General features: G+C 34.1%; 1 long non-coding RNA gene across 1 annotated transcript in view; it reads right to left on the bottom strand.

Moving 5' to 3' along the window:
• Positions 1 to 217: 217 nt before the first annotated feature.
• Positions 218 to 27,905, bottom strand: part of LOC129524123 (uncharacterized) — a 110,778-nt gene continuing 83,090 nt past the window's right edge. The window contains exon 3 of the long non-coding RNA XR_008667794.2: positions 218 to 260. This is a non-coding gene — a long non-coding RNA (uncharacterized lncRNA). The remainder of the gene's footprint in view (positions 261 to 27,905) is intronic.

The following is a 27,905-nucleotide window of genomic DNA, read 5'->3' as shown; positions in this document are numbered from 1 at the left end:
TTAAGAGTGCTTTTGCTCCCTTCTCCAGCTCTTCAACTTCCACCCTATTTGCCTTAATTCTAAGTTCCAGGCAGTCTCTCTTCTTTCAGTTTTTTTTTTTTTGAACCTCACTTCTACTTTAATAGGTTAGCACTCTCACATACTTAACGATGTACTTACTGTGTTAACTACCTCTACCCTTTTATTTAGACTCGTCATTGATCCTCACCTGCTTTTTCCCCTCTCTCTTACTTCTTGCTTGCTTTTTTATCACTAACCACCTGTATCACACAAAAGTAGAGAGAATAATGTAATAATCTCAATCTACCCATTACCTAGTTTCAATAATTATTAATATATCCCCACTCTTTTGCATATTTTCACCATTTTTTATACTGAGGTATTTTAAAGCGGACTTCAGATATGATGTCACTTTACTGTAAATATTTCAGTATGCATCTCTGACAAGAATGTTGGGATTTTTGTTGGTTGGTTTTTTGTTTTGTTTTGTTTTTATATTACCAGAAAGCTATTGGTAGAATTAAATACTTATTTCCTAATATAATCTAATACTGTCAATATTCAGATGTCCCTAATTGTTTCCAAGATGGCTATTTACAAGAGATTTTAAAATTAAGTCCATGCTGAATTTGGTTGCGTGTCTCTTAAATTTCTTTTATTCTGTAAAAAAAATAATCCAGGCCATTGAATTGCTGAAGAAAACAGCAATTTTGTTTGCTGTTTATTTGTCCTTTTGAATGTCAAGTAATCTAGATTTAGTACTTTTCATTGTGTTAGTCATTTTATTCCTATATTTTTCTTATTTTCTGTAACCCGATAATGAGATATTAGGCTAGATTAGGTCCAGTTTTTTATGATTGTGGTTTGTTAGTTCTTAAGCTGAGAGTATTTCGTAGTACTTAATGAGTTACATAATACTTGGTGGTCTCATTTGTGATGTTAGACTTATCAGTGAATTGATGTGCTAGTAATGTGATTTCCTGCAAAATAAGGTTTTTTCATCAACATCACCTTTCCTGGATTCATTATCTCATTAGGCATTGCAAAATGGTGATTTTCTTTCATTCCTTCAGCATATATTAAGTGGAATTATTATTTTTAAAAATAATCTTCTTTATCAACTATTTGATCATCTGAAAATACAGCTTATACAGGAGAGGAAGGATAAATACTTGAGTCTTTCCCTTTCTTAAATTTCAGATTAATGAATTAGCACTCTCTTAATGGTGGCCAATGAAGATTTGCCATTGTTATTGCTGTTGCTGCTTTTATTATTATAATCTAGTTATATATTTTATATATATGATGTGTTTCAGCCCATTGCCATCATCATTCTTTTCAGTACTGAGATGAGAATTCAATTATCATGCTTAATATTAGAAGTATTCTCATTAAAATCATGACGGTTTAATGCTTTTACATTGTTATACATTTTTCTGAAAGTGATAGCCAGTGTAATTCAGTTTTTAAGACAGCAGGAATAAATAATAAATATGGCAAAAAATGGAAAAAACTAAAATTTTAAGATTATGTGGTTGACTAGAAAACTAAGAAAATATTGTATAAGATTTATATAACATATTTCTTTAGATAATAAGTATGTAATAATCAATAGTTTTATTGTTCTCTATATAAACACAATAATTAGAATAATTAGTTAAATATAATAGAAAAACGTGTTTCACCATTGCAATTAAAATTATGGACTATGTAGAAAAAATGAGCAGAAATGTATGAGTGTTCATTGAAAAAAAAGCTCTACAAGATAACATAATGAAGTTTTAATTGAAAAGACACCAACTGTCTCCATGTATAGGAAAGTTCAACATTGTATAAATATAAATTTTCCTCTATTTTTGTAAACAGAAAAGGGAAACTTGATCTGCAATATATTAAAGTATATTATAAAGTTATAGTAACTAAAATAATGTCATAGTCAATGAAAAGTAGACAGATCAACAGAAAAAAATGCAGTGTCCAGAAACAGATCTAAATATAAATATTCATTTAATGCATTATGTATGTCATGCAGATGGAAAGATAGATTAATTAAATGTATTGGAACAATTTAGTATCCTTTTAGAAATTAAAAGATGCCTATATCATGACTTAAAACAAGACGAATTCTGGTGGAATTTATGATTTCTATATAAAAAATTAAACCATAAAAAGTATTAGAAGAAATTATAGGTAGATGTTTTTAGAATCATTTTGTAAGGAAAATTATTTCTAGGCATTGATTCATGAGTTAGAAATCATAAAGGAAATACTGTTGGATTATAACACATTAAATTAAAATCTAACATGCAGCCTGGTACTCAGTGTTAATTAAGGATGTGAAGAAACAATCTCTTTCATTCACTGCTTGAGGGAATGATAATCTCACACACTTTCTGGAACGCACTTATGTTTCAAAAGCTTTACATTTCATATATACTTTAGAAATTCGTCTATATGTGACGATGACAGTAGTATGCAAAAATGTGTTAACAGCATCACTGTTTATGACCAAAAAAGTGAAAGTGATGTAAATATCCAATTTAGGAGTAGGTGAAAAAGCAGTTATAAAATATTAATGTGATGCAATTCTATTTTGTTTAAAGATACTGGTCTCTGTGTGTTTAACTTATGGGAGGACTAGAAGGAAAATGTTTTGTTGAACTACAACTTGAGTCCATATACCTAGTAGATCTGTCTGCTAGTTTCCGTTACATTCTATATTCGTTTATTCAGTATTCACTCATTTATTCTATATTTATTTGTCCGATAACTCTTGCCCTTCTAGATGTTAATATGTCATCTGTCACAATTCCACAGCAAAAGTACTATGGAAAAAGATGAGTCTGCTTTATTCACTGAAAAATTAAAGAACACTTCAAAAAGGAACCGATACTTGAGTTTATTCAGTGTTCATTCAAGAAATATACTTATTGAGCACTTGCGACATGCTAGTCACTGTCCTTTGTGCTTGCAACAAATCAGTGAACCTTAAAAACAAAAACACAACCTACTCCTGTCCTTATGATGTAATCTTGACAAAATGGTGATTGCTTCATCAAACAGAAAAAAAAAAAAAAAAAGGATGGGACGGTATTCCAAGTAGAGAAAGCCACACTTGACTTTATTTATTTCACAATAGTTATCAATTTATTTGTGTGATTCTCCCACTGGACTCTAAGTTCCTTAAGAAAGGAACTCTGGCTTGTACTGCTGTATCTCTGATGCCAAGCATTGCTCCAGACCCATAATAGGCACACAATAAATATTTTTGAATAACTAATACTGTACTTCATTCCCTAGAACAGAGTTTCTTGATGTTGGCATTATTGGCATTTGAGGCCAGATAATTATTTGTTGTAGGTGTCTGCCCTGTGCATTGTAGAATGTTTAGCTGCATCACTGGATGCTAGTATGCAGCTAGATGCCAGCAGTACCTCTCCTGCCTGTTATCAAAACCAAAGATGTTTCCAGACATTTTCAAATGTCTGTGGGGTCCAGAATCACCCCTATCTGTACTGTTGAGAACCACTGCCCTAGCACTGTGAAATTAAGTGAAAACTATGGAACAATTCCAGTGAATATAATGTGGAAATCGGGAAGAGTAGAATGAGACTTTCTTTTCAGTTACTTTGAGTCTTTTATTAGAGGCATTGTATTTTATTTTTTGTCCAAGCACTCTTAATTCTATACTGTTTGTTGATTCAATTCCTATACTGACTACCGTGCTTGTGAGAGATGGGGACATCACATGTAAAGATGAGAGATGTCTGCATTTAACCCACCTTGCTGGTCACATCCCTAGTGGTACTGCAACTTTGTTTTGTTTTCAAAAGAAAGGAGGAAAGACTTTAAGATGTTGCTTTTATCAAATAAATAAGCTAGTGTTTTTTTCAAGAAATTTTAGACACACTCTAAGACAAAACTCCTAATGCAGTTTTTTAATACATTTTATAATGTAGAATTTTTTAATACCTAATATTTCATCTTGAATTGCAATCCCCAGATGTTGAGGGAGAGACCTGGTGGGAAGTGACTGCGGTTTTCTCCCTGCTGCTCTCATGAAGGTCAGTGAATTCTCGCGAGATCTGATGGTTTTATAAATGGAAGTTTTTCCTGCCGCTGACACATGCATTTCCCTGCTGCTATGTGAAATGTGCGTCTTCTCCTTCCGCCGTGATTGTAAGTTTCCTGAGGCCTCCTCAGCCGTGCGGAACTGTGAGTCAGTTAAACCTCGTTTCTTTATAAGTTACTCAGTCTCGAGATGTCTTTATAGCAGTGTGAGAATGGACTAATACAATAGCTAAATAATGTCTTAGAAATCGATATTTAATTCTTAGTTTTTGAAACTTTACCACGTAACTTTTTCATGGATGCACTAATCATGTCTGATCTCCATTTTCTCTTCATTTTGTAATCTGAAATGATTCACATATAAAAGATGCATATATTGTATATATATCTATATGTCAGTGAAATAATAAAATGAATACCCATGTATCCAGAGCCCAGCTTACCAACATTTGGTATTGCTTGGCTATTTTAATTTTTGCCATTTTGAAGTGTGTATAAAGATATTTCATTTAAAAATTTTTATTTTCTTTATTACTGTTGAAATTGAACATCTTTCAGTATACTTTATCCATTTATATTTTCTCTCTGAAAGCTCTGTTCACATTTATTGCACATTTAAAAACTTTTTGTGTCTTAAAAATGAGTAAGAATTACTTATATCTGTATATTCTAGTACTAATCTTCATCAGGGTTTCAAGTGTGTATTTGTGTGTCACAAATATACTATTAGAGATTGTGTCTTCTATTTTCGCTTTCTTTGTGGTATCTATTAATAAAGTTCCTGATTTTAATGTAATCAAACACATCAATGTTTGTCATTTTAAACAATTATTGAGATTTAAAGGAAGGCTTCTTGCCCTAGGGTCATGAAAATATGTTTATATTTTTTTCTTACAGTGCTTTTGCTCTTACATTTAAGTCTTTAATCTCATCTGGCATTGATTTTGTACATGGTGTGAGGTTTAACTTTTTTCCATTGGCCTAATACTAGCAGAGTGAGGCCTACCCTAATTACCCAGGGTAAAATCATAACTTCTTCACCCACCCTGGGACATCCCCCTTTACCCTGCTTTAATTGTCTCTCGAGCACTTCTTGCCACTTGTCACATTCATGTTAGTTCTATGTTTCTTGTCCCAGTACCATTTATTTGAGTTGCCCCCTCCTTTCCATACTGACCCCCTTTCCCACCTCAGTCAAACATCAAGTATAGATGCTGTTATCTGGACTCTGTATTCTGGCTCATGATCCAAATATTTCATTGTTTATCTCTGTGTAATCACCACATTGTCTTAATAACTGCACTGCTATAATGGTCTTAATATTATAGGGCTAGTCCACCACCTCATTCTGCAGAAGTGACTTGGTTATTTGTGATTGTTTAAACTTCTATCAAATATTGGAAATAGTGTTTCTAGTTCCCTGACAAACCCTGCTAAAAAATTTTTACTGAAACTCCATTAAATCAACTTGGTGACAGTTGTCACATTTAATACATTCAACCTCCAGCACAGTGAAAATGGTATCTTTCCCTAATTAATTAGGTCTTTTTAAAAAAATTATTTAAGCAAAGCTTTAGAAGTTTCTTCATGCAAGTCTTGCAACTTTTTGTTAGAGTTATTCATAGATTACTTTTAATATTTACATATGGTAAATATTTATTTTTAAACTATATTAGCTATTTGTTGCTAGTGTATGGAAATACAAAGGACTTCTAATGTTATAAAAATAATATTACTAGGTTATTAATTCTAATAATTAGCCAGAAGATTCTTTTGAATTTTATATGAGGACATAACAATGCATTCAAGTAATGATAATTTTGTTTCTTACTTTCCATCTCTAGTATTGTTTATTTTCTTCCATCCTTAGAGTTTGATCTAATAAGTTCAGTACCTTATTGGACAGAAATGTTGATGGTGAGCATCTCAATCTTGTTTATGCCATATCCTGCAAGTCTTCATGCAAGTGTCGTCTTCTTAGTGAGGCCTAACCTATTCCCCATTTAAAATTGCAAATTTCCAAACATTCTGGGCCTTCCTAGTCCTCTTTAACTCTTTTATATTTCTCTGTAGCGATATTACCATCTGACATAGTCATATTTTATGTGCTGGTTTATTATTTATCTACCACCATCATGAGGCATGGACTGACTTTCTACCTAAGTTATTTTGAGCAAATAACTGAATGAATAAAAATACATTTATACCTTATACTGCCAAATTCTTTATTGTTACACATAGTTTTTCCATTGATTCTCTATGGATTTCCAAATGTGCTATCCTGTCATCTGTAAATAAATAATGTAAGTTGTTCCTTTCCAATTTTTATGTCATTAATTGTTACCGCTTATCTAAGAACATTGAGTAATTAGTGCCATCAACATAATGTTAATGATTATAGAGATAGTGGCCATCATTACTCCTGACCTTACTAAGAATTACTGTGTTTTACTACTAAATAAAAACCTGGCTTTACTTTAGGACTGATTGTGTGTGTGCCTATGTGTGTGTGGGGTGGGGTGGGGGGGAATAGATACATATATCTAGTCAATGGTATATAATTAGTTATTTATCAATTATATAAAATACAAAATGGATTATAATTTTTCAAATTATCAAATCACATAATTTATCATATATAATTTATAAAATTATATACAATTATATAATATACAAATAAGTGAATATATAATTGTACATGAGTAATATAATTAATAAAATTTTACATGTATAAATCAGTATTTATATATTTTATATAAATATGTAGTATATAATATATAAATACATAATTTACATATAATTCATGAATACATAAAATAAATGCATGAATATATATATCCAATGTATGTTTACGTTAAAGAAGTATCCATACATTTCTATTCTCTGTTTTACTAAAATAGTTGTTGAATGTTTTCTTCATATATTTCAGCATCTATGGAAATAATCACATTATTTTTCTATGTGAAAGTCCCACTATAGGGATACATTTTGTAATATTGTACTATCCTTGCATTACTGGTATCAATCTTACCTGCCTTGCTGTGTTACTTTTTTATGCAGAGGTGTGTCTGCTAATTATTTTTTATTTTTTGCATCAAATTCATATATGATATTGTTCCTTAATTTTTTTTGATATATTTTTCAGAGGTAAGCACCAATGTTGCACTTGTTTTATAAAAAGGATTTAGGAGTTTTTCTTCACTATATACACTCTGAATCAATTTATGATGTGTTATTTCTACCTAAGAAAAGTCATCTATGTCTTGTTATTTCGTGAAGTGCTTCTTTGATATTTTCTCTCTTTCTTCCTTGGGAATTGGCCTATTTAAATTTGTATTTCTACTGAGGTTAATTTTGGTAAGTTGTATTTTCCTAAGAAATTATCTATTTCACTTAGGTCTTCAAGTTATCACTAAGAAAAGTAGTCTCTTATTAGCTTAGAAAAGTATTCTCTTTTTACTTAAAACATTTTATCTGTATCAATAATTATTTTCCTTTGTCATTCTTATGTTGGATATTTGGATTTTCTCAGCTTTTCTTGATTAATTTATCTAGTGGTTTTTGTTTATTATTTTCAAAGAATAAAGATTTTTATTTTTCGATCTAATATTTTTATGGTTTTTAACCTACTGTGTGCTTTTCGTGGTTTTAGTATTTTACCACATTTTTATTTTCTTAAGTTGAAAATGTAATTTACATTTTAAAATTATTTTATTTTACTGATCTAGATGTTTTAAGATGTTAAATATCCTTTCATATATCTGTTTTAGTTTATTTCAGAAATTCATTATTCAGAAATTCTGTAATTTTTGTTTGGATTTTCCCTTTTTTCCAAGTGTCATTTAATAAGAAGTTACACATATATTTGTGCTATATATATGTGTGTGTGTGTGTGTGTGTGTTTTATATATGTATGTGTTTTATCCAAGAGTTCTTTAATAGAAAGTTTTATATTATATAAAATATATTTTATTTTTATTTATACAAACACACATATACATATACTTACAGGTAGAAGAGCTTTATGTTTAAAATTTAATTTTTAAGTTTAAATTTTACCATAGTGTAATTAGAGTTGCCTGCAATATTTCTGTTTTATGAGGTTTGTTGATGTTTTCTATTTGACCTAATATGTGATCAGTTTATGGGAATGATTCATACTGAAGAAGGGGGTACAGTCTATTATAAGGAATATTGTCCAGTTTTGATATAAAAAATCAGACTTATTAATTATGCTTTATAGATCTTCTATATCCTTACTTATTTTTTTTCATTTGACTTGTTTCTACTGAGAGTCATATTTTAAAGTCTTCTTTTATTATGTTTTTTTCTCCTTGCATCTTCTGTAGTTTGTGCTTTTCGAAGGTGGTGACTCTGTTATTTGCTGTGTTGATATTCATAACTGTTACATCTTTGAATTGCAGCTTTAAGCGTTATAGAGTATCCTTAAGGCCTTTGGCCTGAATTCTGCTTTTTCTTATGTGAATATTGCAGTTCTTCCTGTTTTATTGTTTAATTTTCCTGCTATATCCTTTCCCATCCCTGTAATTTTGGCCTTGTTGAATCACTGTATATTGTCTGCCCCTCACATAGAAAATAGAGTTGGGATTTGCTCTATGAGCCAATTTGAAAATTTTCCTTGCAAGAGATGAATTAAACGTATTCTTTTTGATGTGGCTGATATGTTGGTATCAATTCTATACATAAGTTTATGTTGCTGCTACTATTTGTATTTTGTTATATATACTGTGTTTCTCTGTTTAGTATATATATGTATACTGTATTTTGTTATATATACTGTGTTTCTCTGTTTAGTGCTTCTTTGCTATTTAAAAAACATTTTGGTGTTTTTGAAAGTGGGTAATTTTATTCTAATTGTTACTTTAGTATTTATACTTTTATTGCCCTTAATATACTTTTTTTTTTATAAATTACCTTTTACTATGTGGCCTGTAAATCTTACATTATACCCTTTTACTCTCATCTTTTACTTATAAAACAGCCAATAATCTTATTCTGCTTTCTCTGCAGTTTAATTTTTCACCCTTGTAAGTAACTTGATCTTATTGCCTGTTTACCTTCAGTGATTTTTTTTTTCTTTAAATTCTAGTTGTTTTCTAGGAGCCATCTCAGACTTTCTTACTTTTGAGTTTTCCATGCATACAGTGGGGCCATAAAATATGTAAAAATAAGTTTTTTTTGGTTCTGATTTTTAAGATTATAGTTTTCTATATCAGTTATATTAGACTGTTTAATTTTTCTCCAGAGACTTCAATTATATGTGTATTAAACATTTTTTGCATATCTTCCATTTCAAGCATCTTTTCTTTGACCCTTTTATTTATTTATCTCATTTTTATTCTCTTTGTTGTTTTTCTGCTTTTCTTCAAAGTCCCTTATTAAACTTTCAGTAGAATCTGTTATAAATCTGGGGTATCTTTTAATTTATCTTTTATTTCTGAAATGGACTTGTCTTTTCCTCCAATTTCTTTACTAAGATCAATCAACTTTTATTGCATTACTTCCTCTTTTTTCCACTTATATTCTTTGTTTTAAATTTCTGATTCTAATTTATATTTATATCCATATTGATATCTACATATCTATATCTAATTTCCAAAAGCTTGTTTGAGATTTTTTAAATTAAACTTGAAATTAAGCTGAACTAAAAAAAAATTGTGTTAGACTATTCTTTGGTTTTGTGGCAGTTTTCTTCTTTTTTGATAAATAACATTTCAGTGTCCGAAGTATTTTGACTTACATTTTCTGTTTTCTTCTTCCGTTAGCTCTGTATGTCATTGGCTTTTTTTTTTCTTTTTTTCCTGTTCCTGGGCATTTTGGGGGTAGGGGTAGGGTTCTCAGCCCAGAAATCCCTGCTTCTGTCAGTATTGTGAGGCCATTTCTTTAATGAATGTCATTGTGGTAGGGGAGAAGCAAAGAACTGGCATGACCTGTTACTGTTTAATTTCTGAAAGATCGTCAATTGTCTCCTCTTCTTCTTTCTTATTTCTCCTACATCATCAGGACATAATTCTCTCTCTACTTTTATGATTCTTTCTAAGAAGGAATGCTTTACAAAGCTACTGGCTGCTTTAATACTACTCACTTTTAAACATCTTTCCTATACCAAGTGTTGTGAACTACAAGATACCATACCCAGAGTTTTTCCACTTAGTGTTGTACTTCCTTTCTCTGGGGTCCGTGCCTCGTCTATGTGCTCTACATTTTTATGATGTGTCTTAAGTTTCTTTCTTTCTTTCTTTTTCTTTCTTTCTTTCTTTCTTTCTTTCTTTCTTTCTTTCTTTCTTTCTTTCTTTCTTTCTTTCTTTTCTTTTCTTTTCTTTTTTTCTTTTCTTTTCTTTGTCTCTTTCTCCCTCTCTTCTTCTTTCTTTCTTCTTCACCCACAGGCTGACAGTTATGTCAGGAGGTTTGTCGTGATGTGACATTTATATCTGTATTTATAGACAAACTGATGTTCATAGGATTTTCTATTTCCTGGTAATACTAAAGTCTTGCATCACTTGTAATTTCATCTGCACTGTTTTTTGATATCATCTGCAGGGAGGACTTGAGGAGAGATTCAGGTTCAAGAGGGCACCGTTTTTCCCAGTCTCAGAATTTACTTGGAAAGAGAGTTTTTGAATCGATTGCTTTCCAGGTTGACTATATGCAGTAAAATCACCTTGGAATTGTTTTTCATAGAATTTTTATGTTTTGCATTTAAAAAGTTTTTTGAGGCCTTAAGTTGTATATCCATAATTGAACTCAATACTTTATGTAAAGGGGGGGTCTTATACTTTTGATTTTCACCATACTGTCTGGTATAATATCGTACACATGATAGTTTCTCAATAAATATTAATTATTCGATGTTAAGATTATTATGTATTGAAAGTATTTTATATAAGAAACTGGAAGCAAAGCATTTGGGTTATTCATGTTCTTTGAAAGTTTCTTACATTGAAAATATTGAGAAATATCTTCTAAAACAAATACAATATAGTTCTTTTTTAAAGCAGCCATATTTTGAGGAAAACATGCATTTAAGAACATATTCTCATGAAAAATCTGGAAAAATACAGACTAATTTCTCCAATTCTTATTTTTCTCTATACCTACTCTATACAAAAAAAAAAAAACAAAAACAAATGAAGACCCATAAATTTTATTCTTTATTTTAGCATGTGTAAAAATTAAGGCAACAAACAATAAGAAAATAGAACACATTATTTTAATCTCTGCTATTTATTAATTCATTTAATTTAAATGCAAATTATATGTTTTAATAATCATAAATTGCTTGGCATCAGGTTGCTCCTGGTAATGAGCAGTTCGAGAGATGGCACTTTTTTGAAATTCTAATAAAGCATTCCACGGAGCCTCCTTCCTTTGTGAACATGGCTGTCCCTTGAAACACCCTGAAATACAGAGCTGAAATGATTTAAAACCTCAGAAGAAGGTTTTTAAGGTTGGAATAGGAAACCACTCTTGGTTTCATGGCTAGATCTGAACATTGAAGTTAAGAAGCAATTTCAAATCAATCGGTAGAAAGATTTTACTTCTGATCATGAGCAAGAGGCCCTTTCTCTGGTAGGTGTCAGGAATCATGTGATGGACACTAATGATGTCTGCTGCCTTTTATCATCTGTCAGGGACAAGTCACATTTATTTCCACACAGACAGTAAGAACATTTAATGAAACAAAACAGCATTATCGAGCTCCAGGTTCCCAGTTCTCTTTGGTCCTAGAAATGAGGCTCCAGATTCATTAAATTGTGGCTTGTGGAGGTACACCACAATTATAGTCTACTCAACCAAAAATTATAATAAGATCCCAAAGCAAGGCTCACATACACTGACCCACTTGTTTCTACTTTAAAAGTTCAAATCAATTCAGCCGATCACAGGTTTAGATCGTATGTATATGCAGATAGATAGATAGATAAAATTATATATAGTTTTGTTACTCTTTAACATACAATTATATGTTCATTATTCAAAAAATACAAAAGCTAATAAAAAAACCCAAATTATATTGCCCAGATTTATCCTCTGTTAATATTTATATATTTGTGGTTTTGCTCTTTAGCCTTCCAGACTTTATGAAACCTTCATATTCATTTAAAAATATGTAAATTATTTGTTCCCTGTTCTCTGTCTGATTACAAGAACACCCAAATTTTTGCTCCCTTAAATCAAAAGATACGTAAATATAGGGAGATACAAGCATATTGTATTGCTATGTTCTTTTTTTTTTTTTTTGAGACAGAGTCTCGCTCTGTTGCCCAGGCTGGAGTGCAATGGTGCTATCTAGGCTCACTGCAAGCTCCGGCTCCCGGGTTCACGCCATTCTCCTGCCTCAGCCTCCCGAGTAGCTGGGACTACAGGTGCCCGCCACCACACCCGGCTAATTTTTTGTGTTTTTAGTAGATGCTATATTCTTTTTAATATATTCATTCACTCAACAAATATTTATTGAGTTTCTACTACATGCAAGATACTTTTTAGCCATTGGAAATACAGCAGCAAACTAAAACTGATAAATTTCTATTACAGGGCTCACATTCTGGAGAAGTAGGTAAACAGAGATATAAAATTAAAAAATGAAAAAAAATGCATGCAAATATAACACACATTTTATTCCAGGTGGTGAGAAGTGCTATTTAGAAAAAGAAGACAGACAAGGGGGAGATCAGCATTTCCATTTGCCCCACTTACTCTGCCACAGCCATAATTCAGACTTCTCTTGATTTCTCCAGATATGCTTTGACCTCAGGGGCTTTACAATGACTCTTCTATACTACACACTCTTTCACCTCTTTCTAATCTTTCTTCAAATGTCACCTTCTTTATTGAGGTACCACCCTAACTACCCTATTTAAGATTTCAACCTGGTGCCCCCGGTCCTGCCAGAGCACTTCTAAGCCACTTGCCATAATATTACCTCTCTACTACTCAATGATTATCACTTTTGAACATCCCATCTATTCTGCTTAGTTATTATGCATATTGTCTATTTTCAGTTTCCCTCCACTGTAATGAAAGATTCACAGGAGCAGAGATTTCTGTCTGGTTACTGTTGTGTTCAAAGTGCTAAAACTAGTGCCTGGCATACAGTAAGTGCTCAAAGAATACTTGTTAGTTGATTAAAGTAGAGATGTTGAATAGATGGTTGAATATCTAAGACTTGAGATTTGGGGAGGAGTCCAGGCTGGAAATGCAAATTTGGGAGTCATATAAGGTGACATTTTCAGCCATAAAATTTGAAGAAATCTGGGAAATGAATAAAAATAGAGAAGTCCTATGAAAAAGTTTTAAAAATCAGCAAATTAAGCCCAGGACATCTCTTAAGTTTTATGTGACATCTCTTGTTTTACCACTCTTTTAACTACTATATTACAAGATAACCTCTGTAATTCTGCATTGTAAAAAGATTTTTATTATAACTCTAGTTTCATTAAATGTATTATAAAGATTCTAATTTTTACAAAATTAGCCACATGCAATATTGTAGCACATAAACTGCACTGCAGAGCTGTCAATGAGCAGAGAATATATTGAATGCCTGAAGATGCATAATCTCTACTTTAGGTACCATTGATCTAGAAAATATGATTCAAAAGGACCTCAGATTGAGATCATCCAAAGAAGACTCCATTACTTTCTTTCTTTGTTCTCTTCATCTTCTAACATTTTCTACTTCTATCAATGGCACATCTTTCTGTAAAAACCTACACAATTCCTCTTCCTTCCCTCTCAGCCAAATGCCAATCCATGGTGGCTTCACATCCTGTCCATTTCACATCTGTGCTCACTTTTGAATCCTTCCCTATTCTTCCTTACTGTGAGCATCTTATTTCAGGCCTTGAATGCTACCATTTCTGTCTTCTCTTCTAACCGAATGTCACATTCTCTATTAAGTTTCATCTCCATTCACTATATCTCCTTTTCGCCTTCCTTTCATTCCTGATCTATTGTATTTATGCTTATATTCTTACATCTCCACCACATCTACTCTGGCTGAGCTTACTAATAATCTCCTAAATGCCCAATTCAATGGACACTTTTCAGTTCTTACTTTGCTTGTCTCTGGCATTTGATACTGTTTGAAACTGTCTTCTGCTTGATAACTTTCCTTCTTGTGGCTTCTGTCATACCATGTTTTCCTACCTTTTCACTTTCCTTTCTGATTCTTTACAGCCTCCTCTGTGGCCTCCCTTTGTTTCTCTTTGGCCCTAAAATTCAGTGGTTCTTAGGGTTCAGTCTGAGGTCCTCTTCTAGCTCCTCAAAGTCTTATCTACATGAACCCCTAGTCCCAATCTAATTAGCCTCCTCTATTCCCTGATGCTCACCTATGATTCCCCTCTCTGCTCTTGGATCATTCTGTGCCTACTTTCTAGGTTCCTTCTCCATTGTCACTAGCTACTCAGTCACAGATCTCTAGTATTGGTGCTTCAAGACTCAACCGTAATTACATTTTCTCTTTCTCATCAGAGTATTTCAACTGTACCTTTCATAAGGCACTTTCCACAGCCCATTAAGCATTAGAATTATTTATGTAGCCTGCTATCTTTCCATGGGCTGACTCCATGTCTAATTTTTTCTTTACTAGATTGTCATTGTATTGTAGCTGGAACTCAGTCAGTGGATTGAATAAAGAATAAATAAATAGGAATGTGCCTCATATTACCATAGCACAGTACTAGTCACTAGGAAATGGTCGTTTAGTTAGCAGCCTCCAGAACTGCCTAGCACACTCCCAAATTAAGGACTGAAAAACGAACTTCTTGTCTGGTTGGGTGCATGGTGCTTGACGAGGCATCCCAGTGAGTGGTGGGTACAGCACAGATTCATGGGGAAGTACTTTTCCACAGCTCTAACTGGGCACCAAAATATGCAAATTATAGTGGTTGTGTTTTCTTCATTATTTTCAGTGAGCCATTTATGTGTGCATCAATACTGTTTTTTCACATGATTTTATAATGTTTTAGGCATTCATTATGCATGACTTCACAGTTCTCTGACTACTTTGGCAGGGCTCACTCTGAAATAAAATTAACATTAATGATTATTAATATGATTTTAATGGAGCATTATATTAACATGTGAGAAGATTAGGGCTTATTACTAATATTCTTCATATGATAATTTCTTTAACAGTTTTTAAATTTATTATGCTATTATATTGGCCCCTTTTCCTTGAGCATTGCTTAGGTTTACAACTACCAAAACCACTATGTTTAATTAGCAAGGAATACTAATAGCAACAAAAGCTATCATTTATTGAGCACTCTGTCACCCTAGGCCCACTGGTAAACACTTTAAGTGTATCATTTTCTTTGATCCTCACAGAACCACAGAAAATAGATAATATTGTTATACCCAATTTACTTTGAGGAATCTAAAGCTTAGATAATTTTTTTCAAGATCATATTCTAGAAGTAATGGATCTTGGTTGCCAAATAAAAATGTCTGACTCTAGAGCCAGATTTTTTTAACTACACTTACTTAGCTTCTAAATTGCTCTTTTAGTAAGAGATATATTTGAGTAGGTCATACTATTTCCATTTAGTTTGCCAGTTTTTATATTTAACGTCTAAGGTCATGCTGTACTATGCTCTAGAAAAAAAAATAAATGTTCCCAAATAGAGAATTTATTAAACACAGTGTGGTATGTAGTACAGTTTACTGCATTTCCATAATGTTTTCTTTGAGAAACATTATCTCAAAAGAAAATGAGCCCAAGATAGGTTTTTGTTAAACAAAGTTGACTTCATTTTAAGTACTCGCAAAATATATTTTAAATAGTCCATTCTAAACTCTTGCCTGGAGTCAAGTTCTCTGACCTGCTTTTGTATGTCAAGACTAAGTTTACCTACCTCTAGTCTTCCAAAACTTGAATTCTTCATGATTTCTTAAGAATACCAAGGGTAGACGGATAAACTGATTAAGTTTCCTAAAGTTCTAAATAAGTAATATATAAACGCTAAGAGACAATTGAGGCAGACAAATTCTTACAGTTTTCTTATAAACTTAGGGCTTCAACTTCCTTTTACCAGCATTTGTCCTGCCTTTCCTATATGAAGATGATTCTCCTTGACAACGAAAGCAGAAAACTCAAGGGGCCTTATCAGATTGGTTTTCTACTTATTGTCTGTCAGTGTTATACAACTGGACCTCAGCAACAGGCAAACCTGGACCTTCCCTCCCTGACCTTTCTCTTATTTGGAACATAAACAACTAAAACTTTTTAATATTTGTCTTTAGGAATTTTCACCCACCTCAATACATTTGGGGGCTTAGAGTCACTGATGGTATTCTTTAGAAATCACTGCTACTTTCTTGGTATGTACTCTTCTTTAATATTCCCTTTTGCATTGAAATCTGCTTGAAAGCTCCCTTTGGGGGGTATATGTAACTTCTAAATTGGTGATTCTGGATACATTTTGAATTAACAAACCCGTTTGAAAATCTCATGAATACTCTGGGCTTTTCTCCCTGGAATAATGCACCTATACATTCATGTTTCACGTTAAGTCTTCACTGTGAATATTTTGAAGACTACCTTCATCAGATTTAGTTACTGCCTGAATTTCTACCACAGTTGTTTTGTATTATTGGTTTATTTAAGGCAGTGTGCATAACTTAAAAATTCAGTACTTTGAACTGTAATGTAATTCAAGGTAGCTAATATCTCTAAGCTAGTGTTCTCCTCTGCAAATGTGCTTAGGATCTATCTCATTGTTGGTTTGCTTGTTTTACAATGGGTTTGATGATGGGTTTGATGATGAATTTTATAATAGGTTTATGATGAATTTGATGGGAATGTCAGCTCCCCTAGAGCAGGAATGTCCTTGGTTTTGTTAATGTTGTTCCTTACCACTTGACCAGGATAATGCCTGGCACATAGTAGGTACTTAATGAATATTTATTGAGTGAATCAATAACTTAAACAAAATTGTAGCAGACTGTATGTCCTTAGTAATGATTCTTAATCACAGTTATTAAATTATCACTTCAAAAATGAAGCACAGTAAAGAAAGCAGAAGTCAAGTAAAACCAGCACAAGTCAAGTAAGGAATTTTCTGGAACATGCCTTTTAGCTGATTGTCACTTGTAGCAGATATTTAGCTCATTGAAAATTCCCATTACTACTTCATTTTTGTCATAACTTCCTCAGAGATGCCTTCCTTGACAAACCTAGCTAATGTTAACTGCTTCTGTCCTAAGCCAAGAACTCTGCTATATTAGTTTGAGTTTCTTCACAATCTAAAATGACTTTATTTATATGTTTAATTTGCCTTTCATCTCTTTCCCCCACTAGAGAAAAAGTTTTCTGAGAGTAAATACTTTGTCCTATTTAATACTCTATCTGTAGTGCCAGGCACTAGCAGGCACTCAACAAACATTTGTTAAAGAATGAATGATATGTGATGCTTCCTCCTCCTAAGACCTCAGGTCTGCTCACACCTGCTAACACGTGCAGATCTTAGTATCACAGAACATGGAATCCTACTTCTTTCCTCTCTAGAGGGTCCAACTTTAGTCATCTTATTTTCTGGGAACAATCCTGACAGTATTTTTCAGATTCTTCTCCCCTCTTTGTTTGCCATACCCTAAAAACTACTTATAATTCTGTAGCAGACACTTATAATCCTCCAGCAGGCATATTCCCCTTTATCCTGCCAAACAGAACCCAAAGTTTATCCAGGTGTTTATCCATACTCCTCCCTGTAGCCATTGTTTCTGGGGTGGTCAGGCCAGTTCTAGCTGCAGTCTTCATTACTTTGAGCAAACTATATGGTCTCATTCCCCTTTCTGGTAATTGGCTTGAATGTGGGCATATGACTCAATGTTGTCCAGTGAAATGGTGGGGTGGGATTTCCTGAAGTTTCAATGAATTGATAACCATGTAGCTTTAAAACCATATTCTATGCTTCAGAGAACTCTAGAGAGCACTAGAGTATGAGTATAAGACAGCAAGAGTAAAAAGAAACAGTGAAAAAAAATGATATTGAGAGAATATGAATGAATGAAGAGATGAGGCAGAATCTAAAAGAGAGACTATGAGAAAGAGAATATATGACAAAAAAGAAGAGTATTTTTCTGCTTTCTGCTTACCATTAAATGACTATATGATAAAGTTTTATTCAATTTTTTAGATTATCTTAGAGACTCTAAATAGTTCGTCAAACTATATACTGATAGAATTTAACAAACAAGCTATCTCTTAAGTATCCAGAATCTTGGAGTTTCTATAGTAATGTGTGTTGTTGTTTCTTGGTGATGCTCAGCATCTAGTTGCATGACATCATTATACACTCCCTGTGAAGAATGCCTAGGAATGGCCACAGGTGTCTGGCACATTCTGACTATGGCCAGGAGACCCATATCATTAAGACAATGACCAAGAGTCATCTTGCTTGACTATGTGTTTGAAATTGAAACAAGAGGCAAAACCAACATACGTGCGGTTAATTTAAGGCACTTTCTCTCTATTTATTAAAGCTAATTGCAAATCTGGCTTACAATTAACAATTGCCAAAAGGATTAAAATGTCCATGGCACTTGACCTAACGGAGTGTCCACGGCATTACCCCTAGATTTAATATTTCCAGAAGTGGGTTTCATTGCCTGAGATGTTACGCCTAGAAATAGCCCTGCTGTAAAATAAGTATCGACAATACTGTGGCAATGCCAAAGCAATTTATGATTTTTATAACAGTCTATACTAGTGGCTAGCATTAAAACAATACAGCTGGAGACTAATTAATGGATGCAGGTAGGATCTTCCATCCTGTAAGAGGGAGGTTGCCTGTTCCCTTACCGGCTTCTGGCTGTAGCTGTCATACTGATAGCATGTTGTTGCCAATGTTGCCACCTCATTAGAAAATTAGCTTTTAATTAACTTTGGAAGCTGTTGCATGGGTTTCAATAGGAGGCACACATTTGTACACATCTTGTTGCAGAATTAAACTGCCCCTTCATGTTTCTAATGGGCCTCTCCTGCCTTGCAGAAAAGCAGCAGTCTAGCCGCTTGCAGGCAGCCACTCCATGGGTAGCAGTGGCCACACAGCTCCAGCCTGCTCCCAATTACAATGAGATGTCCTTTAGTGCCCTCATGAGCAGCCCCTTACTCCAAGGCCACTTGAGATATTAAGCAGCAACAGAGAGGACCACAATTCCAGATGCTCCCCGTTTATTCTTCTGACCCCCAACCTGGCTTTAATAGCACATAGTCTGGGAAGAATGTGCATTACCTCATTTTTATATTTCAGCATCTCTGCCTTAGCACAGTGGTGATAAAACTACAGACAAGATAAATGGCTAGATTATCACTCTACTCCCCAGGGGAATGCCGTGCTGTCAATTAGGCTAATGGTGGTTCCAGGTTCAGCTTTGGCGTGCCCTAACACCAGGGAAGGCTTTTTGCCCTGCATAGCTGCAAAGCCCAAAGAAGGATTTGAAAAGTGGCTATGACCCTAGGGTGGACAGCCAGCAAAGAGAGAAGTCAAGAAGCCTGATGATTAATCACCTGCTACAACAATGGGAGGGTGAGGAAGATGAGGCCCAGGAGACCAGATCTTTTGAGCTTTGTTATAATTACACATTGCCTCTTTCAATTCTACTTGGTGGCTTAAGAGGAGATATGGGTGCTCACTGTTTAAGAAGTGAGTCTCCATTCTTTACTAAAAATAAACGTTATTTTGTCATGCTTTTTCAAAGCACTTACTCTGACATCTCATTTGATCTTATTACCAGTCTCTGAGGGACTTAGTACAGGTGGCATTTTTCTTGTTTCGCAGATGATGGAGTTGTAAAACACAGCAAAGCTTAGTGATTTCCCTGTGATCACACAGCCAGCTATGATGACACCAGAATAGAAGCCACATAATCTAACTATTGTAAATCTTTACTTATGGTTCTCCTCTGCCTTGTACTTGCACTTCCAACTACGGAAACTAAGTTACAACATGTTAACACAGTATTTTTATAATTTTAATAATTACATAGGACACAAACCTATAAAGGAACTTTTCCTGGAAAATACAGCCTGCTAAACAACAAAGTAATTTATTGAACACCAATATAGAAAGCATAGTTATAGCTCTGATTTTTTCTACAGTTGGGGGCATATAGAGATGACCTTTACTTAGATGCCAGCAGAAAGTGACAGACTGTGCAATGTTGGTATTTTTCCATTTGAAGACAAGTTCTCTGCAGTGTGGAAGTCAGATTATGAATCAAGTGACACCATATTCTGTTTTGCCTGCGCAAATCTCAGATTTCAGCTATTCCAAGCATTCCATTGGTTTTAGCATTTATCCTGGATATAAATGGTGTAGTTGGATAGTAAATTTTATGGCACCCCAATTTTAAATCTAAGATTTATTTTCTAGCTGTCTTGTCCCACTGTGGAGCCCACCATTCCACAGTTTAACTTTTGGGAGTTTTCAATAAATACTTTATTACTCATATACTTCCAGGGCTTTCCTGCAATCAAATGACAGTGGTGATAAAGATGGATGTTTAGCAGTCATTCACTCTGTGCCAAGCGCCAGGCTTTATAAAGTACCTGCATTATTATCTCTTTTAATCATTTCCAAATCCTCTGAGGTGTTTACCATTGTTACTCATATCTTACATAAGAGGAAACTGAGACTCACAATGAGTAAGTAACCTGCTCAAGATACAATAGCAAGTCCTTTGACTCAAGTGTTTCTAGCTTCAAAGCCCAGACTGTTAACAGCAATGATTTTTCAGTTGGCAAAGTCTCAAGCCAGATCCTCAGTCTATTCTCCCTTGTGTTTGACTCCTACCAATGGTGAAAGATGAGGAGTCCTGTCTCAGACCTCCCAGGAAATTTTCCCTAGCTTTACACAAATAATTGCTTCTCATGAAATGCACATTCCTGAGCCCATCCTCAAAGACTCTAATTTAGTGGAACCTAGACATTTCTCTTTCAATAAGCTCCATAAGTGATTCTGATGCTAGTGGTTTCTCAACCATATTTTGAGAAACACTGATCTATATATTTCTAAGTATTTATTGTGTGTGAAAAATTGGGTCTGAGTAGAGATTACCAGTGGCTGGAAAAGTAATGGATAGATCATCTGTATCACTGAAAACTCCTGAAATGAAGAATAGTAAGGATGCATATTAGGCACCTACTTTGCACTAGACACTTTGCATATATTTTATTGCATTTAATCTTTATAGGAATCTTGTTAGAGGCGTGTGTGTGTGTGTGTGTGTGTGTGTGTGTACATTTTACACTGCTAAGGGACCTCTGGAAGGCTATACAGAGCACTACTCAGGGTAATCCCACCTGAGGGTTGAGAATGTCAGAGTATTAATTCTATTTTCCTCCTCATCTATTTTCTTCCCAAGCTTTTCCAGCCTTCCTTGTCCATGAGATGAGAATGCCCTTGTGATCAGAGAAAGCCCTCGGGCAAAGGGCTTCTCTATTAAATGTAGGTTCTGGTTTATATTTGTATTATAGCCTACACATAGATTTATTTTTCTGTTTTTAGATTTTTAATTTCCATAGTTTTGTTGAAAACATATAGTTTTTTTGTTCATTTGTTTTGCTTTTTAGGAAAGTATCACCCTGTGTACATTGTGCTAGGTTTTTACCTTCATGTACAGGACAAACTTAAATTTGAAATCCTAGGTCTCCGAGGACCGTGAGATAATGAAACAGGGGATTCTGGAATATTGAATATGGTGTTTCTTCTTCATGGAAAAGGGTGGGAGATCTGTGCTGCATCCACTGTCTTGGACACCCCAAAGGAAAGCTCAATCTTATTGATACAGTGAACTGACAGGTGAGACCTCACAGTCTCCATCAATCATGCCTAAATCAGCTGAAATGCTGCTATTGCTCTTTGGGGAGCAGCAGTTCAGCAGAGGAGCTGCCTCCAATAGACAGTGAGGAAATCACCTTTGCTAATTGAGCCTTTCCTAAGAGAATTGACAAGTTTGTGCTAAAAGCAGATAGCCCTCTCCATCTCTCCAGGAAGGGACAAAATGGATGGACAAGAAGACCAATAGATATTGGATCACCATCATATCCCTACCTGCATTTACTGCCCTCACAAATCCATATGAAAGTAGAGTAAACTTGCTGGGCGTGGTGGCTCATGCCTGTAATCCCAGCACTTTGGGAGGCCGAGGCTGGCGGATCACCTGAGGTCGGGAGTTCGAGACCAGCCTGACCAACATGGGAGAACCCCGTCTCTACTAAAAATACAAAATTAGCTGGGCATGGTGGCACATGCCTGTAATCCCAGCTACTCGGGAGGCTGAGGCAGGAGAATTGCTTGAACCTGGGAGGTGGAGGTTGTGGTGAGCCGAGATCACGCCATTGCACTCCAGCCTGGATGGCAAGAGCGAAACGCCGTTAAAAAAAAAACAAAAAAAAACACAGAGTAAATTCTGGGCTGCATAAGGGCTGCATAAAGAGAGGCAACTCCATCTCCTCACTGTTGCCAGAAGTCCAAAGATAACCAAATGTTGAAAACTAACACTTGTTGAAAGTTTCTTTAATATGGAGAATTGAATGATGGTACCAAAAGAATGTGATGTAGGAGTCCTCAAAAGCATATAGTAGCTTGAGCTGCACAACAGGAAGTGTTTGCTTCTCTTCCTTCATTCTGTATTTTGGCCAAAGACATTACTGTATGAGAACAAGCCCTCTTTGTTAATATCAGACACATCTTTCCCTTGAGATCCTCAAGATCATGAATTAAAATATTTTCTTCTTGCAATACTTTATCTTCTCCAAAATCTCTGGATTGATCTGCAGGGAGGAACAGTCACAGGCTCTAAATACTAGACCCTCAAGAGAATATATAGATATAACAAATTCTAATTATGAAGATTACATACCAATGCTTAAAATGTAGTAAACTACAGGTGTGGAGGAGAAATCTGAAGGCAGAAGAAGGGCTGGAGATTGGGTCTTCAAGTTCATCCTTGAAGCCCAAGCTTCACAGCTATCTCAATCTGAACCACACTCCATAGCAGCATCACAATTGCTCTTGGTGGGGACCCAGTGATTTTCCAAGCAGGAGCCCCCTATCTTGGCAATATGTTTAGCCTTATCCATGAAGGTTTTTCCAGTGTGAGAAAAGTTACTTCCAACTTTGTGCCCTGGAAGCCTTCTCACCCCACTCCAAATCTTTAACACTCTCTACCCACCCATCCCCACCCACCATTCCAACCAAGACAGTAGTAACTTTCCCATGTGACAGCAGCTGTAGCTAAAACTATTCACTTTCCCATCTATCCTTGGCCATTTGCAGTATCTTTAAATAACATTCTGTCCTGATAAATCTTGGATTCTTTGTTTTGTTAAAAATAAATAAACAAATAAATAAATAAGGGCTATTTTCTTACAATTCCCATTTTAATTATTACCTAACCCAGAAAATTCAGAATATCATATCTGATGACTCAATAAGGTGGGTGATGCACTTTCCAGTGCCTCTAGTGTATATTTCTCTCCCTTCCATCCTCACTGCTTCTTCCTCTAATAAGTGTCTCATCATCTTTCACCAGCTGCTTTCTTGTTGACTTCAAGTAGTGTACTTCTCCAGCCTAGCTCCATCATTTATTCTTCATATAGATGCAGAGTTTTCTTTGTAAAACATAGATGTGATCATTATATTGCCTTGTTCCCAAAACTTTACAAAAAGAAAAATACACACACAAAAAAAGAATTCAAATAATGAGAACCATTTCATTCAAATATGAGAAAAGAGCATGAAGGTCTCTCAAATAACTGAGTATAACTACAGGTACAAAAAGTTTGCTTAAAATATTAAGGTCAACAACTAAAATAATAGAGTTATATTATCCAAGTTAGCAGAGTGTAAAGCCAGAAATAAATAAAACCTAATCAATATAGAAAAAGGCAGAAAAAGAGAAAAATAAACACAACAAAAAGCATGATAAATATTTAAAAAGAAATAACCACAATAAATGTAAGTGGCCTCAATCTGCCTTTTGGGAGACAGATCCTTATGTTGGGTAATGAACTATATTTCTTTTAAATGCTAATTATGAGGGAGACACATAATGCATAAGGCTCTTGGAAATTTGGAAGAAATATGAGAGAAAAATACGTGGAGAGATATTTTCTAAGCAAAATACAGTTGACAGATGAAATAGAGAATGACCAGTTACATTTGAATTTTGGATAAATAGTGAATATTCTTATTATAATTATGTCCCAAATATTGCATACAGCAAACTTATACAAAAAAAAGGAAAAAAAAAAGGTTATTGTTTATCTAAATGTTAAATTTAACTGGTATACTATAATTTTATTTACTAAATCCAGCAACTCTAAACCAAAGGAATGTTGGCCAAGCTATATTATTATTAGATAAAATAGACTTTGGTTCAGCAAGAGTTTTTTCAATAAGGGATAAACTGCACAAACCATAAAGTAAATGACAAATCCACTATACTACATTCAAATTGTAAAGCCTCTGATCAAAAAAACCAACATAAACAAAGTGAAAATAAAATGCACAGACTGGGAGAAGACATTTCTGATTCACGTAACAGGTAAAAGATTAAAAATTAATAATTTATAAATTGCTTCTATAAGTTAGGTAGGAAGGAAGGAAAAAAGGAACACAGAGAGCAAGAGAGGGAGAGAAGGGAGAGAGAAAAGAAAAGCAAATATCCCAGTAGAAACATGATTTAAAGTATATGAACAGGCAATTCAAAGTACAAAGCCAAATGGTTAATATAAGATGATAAACTTCGTAATCAGGAAAATAAAGATTGACCAAGAGCTGCCATTATTGCCCAAGTGAGTATCAAAAATTTTAAATCTTGACAATCCCAGTGTTGAAGAAGATAAATTATATTGAAAAAAATCATTGTTAGACATATAAATCAGTAAAACCAATCTGGAAATGAATTTGACATCTGTAAGAATGCACATAGGAATAATATCTTTTGAACAAGATGTTCTATTCTAGGTTATATACCTAGGGCTGTGCTGTCTAATACAGCAGCCACTAACTGTATGTGGCGATTTAAATTTTAAAATAAATTACTTTAAATTAAATAAAATTTAAAATTATGCTCCTTAGTTGTACTAGCCACATTTCAAGTTCTCAGTAGCTGCATGTGGCTACTGATTATCATATTGGAGAGACCAGATATACAACGTTTCCATCATTGTACAAACTTTTATGGGATAGTGACCCTAAGATTGTCTTTAATAATAATTTCTACAAGAAAGCGTGTTTTTCTTTTCTTTTTTTTTTTTTGGCTTCCCTGCCCCCATAACTAGCACAACTTCTTCCATCTCAAGTAGCGGTCATTGCTCTAAGATGACTTATTTAAAAGAAATTTCCCATCTAGTTTAGCTTAAGCACTTTTTTAAAAATTAGAGAAATATTTTACTCATGTCTAAGAATATAAATAAATAAATGTAAATATAGACTTTTAGAAAAGAAGCTAAAAATGGCCCATTTGTCTGAAACAAATTACCAAACTGGAGGTACATGAGCCTGCAAATATATTTTATTTGGTCGATGGTTTGTTTTGGTTATTCTTAAGTTGAATTTGTTCCCAACACTTAAAAGTATAGAGATTTTCTTTATTTTTTTTAAAGTTGTCTGACTTCTTTTTAAAAATAGAAAAATCTGGGAAACTGAGCCTATATCCATTGACAAAAAAACCTTTGTTAGTGCTGAGTGGTGAGAACTTTATTTTGCAGGTGCACAGCCTTTCCAATAGATCCCAGTCCTTCACCACTTCCCTCATTTATATCATCTGCCTGGCCCCTGTGTACTGGCTTGGAACTTGCAACCTCTGTTCCCAATATACAAAAATGATCGTATTGCTTTCTGGCATACCTAAACACTCACGGGCTCCCAGCTATGTTGTAGTTGTGTGTGGTTGACCACATCAGCCATCATGAGAATAAATATTTGACTATCACAGGAACTTGAAAAGACTAAAATATCAATCGATCGAGTTATGTTAAGATATTTTAGTTTGAGCATATGATTCTCTACATATGTTTATTTCTGGGGTTTTATTTATATAGACATGTCTGTGCTGTATTTATGCATCTGACAACTGTTATTTTGAGGAAATAAAGTAGAGGTGAAGGTCCAGCCATCCTCAGCTGTTAGAAGTTAATACTGTGTTGGCAGATGCACCAGAGAAGGCTAACGTATCACTCTGTTTACACCTGAATGGAGTTGGGGGAAGCACAATGTAAATAAACATACTGTTTTCAAAGAGTAGAAATGTTGAAATCAACTGGCTAATTGCTTGTAAGGAAGAGTACCTTACTATGCTTCACCTCTGGCCTGAATTCCTTCTCTTAATTAATTAGGCAACAAAGTATTAACATAACTATCAGTTAGAGTTTAAATGGTCATTCTTCAGGGATATTGTAAAAAGAATTGCTACTGCATTGAGTTTGGCCATGATTCAGTTTAATAATTTGGTTTCTTGACATCTTGGGGTAAGACAAAGTCAGTAAGTTAAATGGTTTGGGTGATTAGGGACAGGGCCAGAAAAAGTGGTTGATTTTATTGTGAAGACTTCAGTCACTCACTCGGATACACTTAAGACTTCCTCTGGCATAAGAGAAACTTTATACCCCTTGAAGAACAATTTCCTGCTTTTCCTTCCCCCTGGCCCCGGTGAACACTATTCTATTTTCTGCTTTTATGAGTTTGACTATTTGAGATACTTCATATAAATGGAATCGTGTAGTATTTGCCTTTCAGTTTCTGGCTTATTTCACTTAGCATAATTTCCTCTAGTTTCATTCATGTTGTCGCAAATGGCTGGATTTCCTTCTTTTTTAAGGCTGAATAATATTCCATTGTATGTACATATCACTTTATTAATTCATCTTTCAATGACCTTTGGGTTGTTTCTATTATAAATAATGCTACAATGAATATGAAGGTGCAAGTATCTCTTTCAGATTCTGATTTCAATTCTTTGGGATATATGCCCAGAGGTGAGATTACTAAATCATATAGTCATTCTATTTTAATTTGCTGAGGAACTTCCATGCTGTTTTTCCTAGTGGCTGCACCATTCTACATTCCCTCCAAAAGTGTATAAGGATTCCAGTTTCTCCACATCCTCTTTAACACTCATTATTTTTTGTTCTTCTGTTTTTTTTTTTTTTATAGCCATCCTAATAGGTGTGAGGTTTCTCACTGTGGTTTTTGATCTGCATTTATCTGATGACTAGTGACACTGAACATGTTTTCCTATAACTGGTAGCCATTCATATGTTTTCTTTGGATAAATATCTACTCAAGTATTTTGCCCACTTTTTAATCAGGTTGTTTGTTTTTGTGTTTTTTTGCTACTGAGCTGTAGAAGATTCTTATATATTTTGGATACTAACCCCTTATCAGATAGATGGTTGGCAAATATTTTCTCCCATTCTGTAGGATGCCCTTACACTCTGATGATTGTTTCCTTGGCTCTGCAGAAGATTTGTAATGAGATGTAGTGTCCCTTGTCTATTTTTGCTTTTGTTGCTTGAGCATTGGTGTGATATTAAAAATAAAATCGTTGCCAGGACCAATGTCAAGAAGTTTTCCCCTTACATTTCATTTTAGGAGTTTTACAGTTTCAGGTCTTATATTTAGGCTTTTAATCCATTTTGAGTTGATTTTTGTGTATGTATAAAATAGGGGTCCAATTTTTTCTGCATGTGGATATTCAATTTTTTCAACATCATTTGTTTAAGAAGCTATTCTTTCCTTATTGTGGGTTCTTGGTAACCTTTTCCAAGGTCAATTGACCATATATATGAGGATTTATTT

This window comes from Gorilla gorilla, chromosome 7 (genome assembly GCF_029281585.2).
Source record: "Gorilla gorilla gorilla isolate KB3781 chromosome 7, NHGRI_mGorGor1-v2.1_pri, whole genome shotgun sequence".
NCBI lineage: Eukaryota > Metazoa > Chordata > Mammalia > Primates > Hominidae > Gorilla > Gorilla gorilla.
Note: the sequence above shows the minus strand (reverse complement) of the source record. Positions and strands in the feature narration are given on the sequence as shown.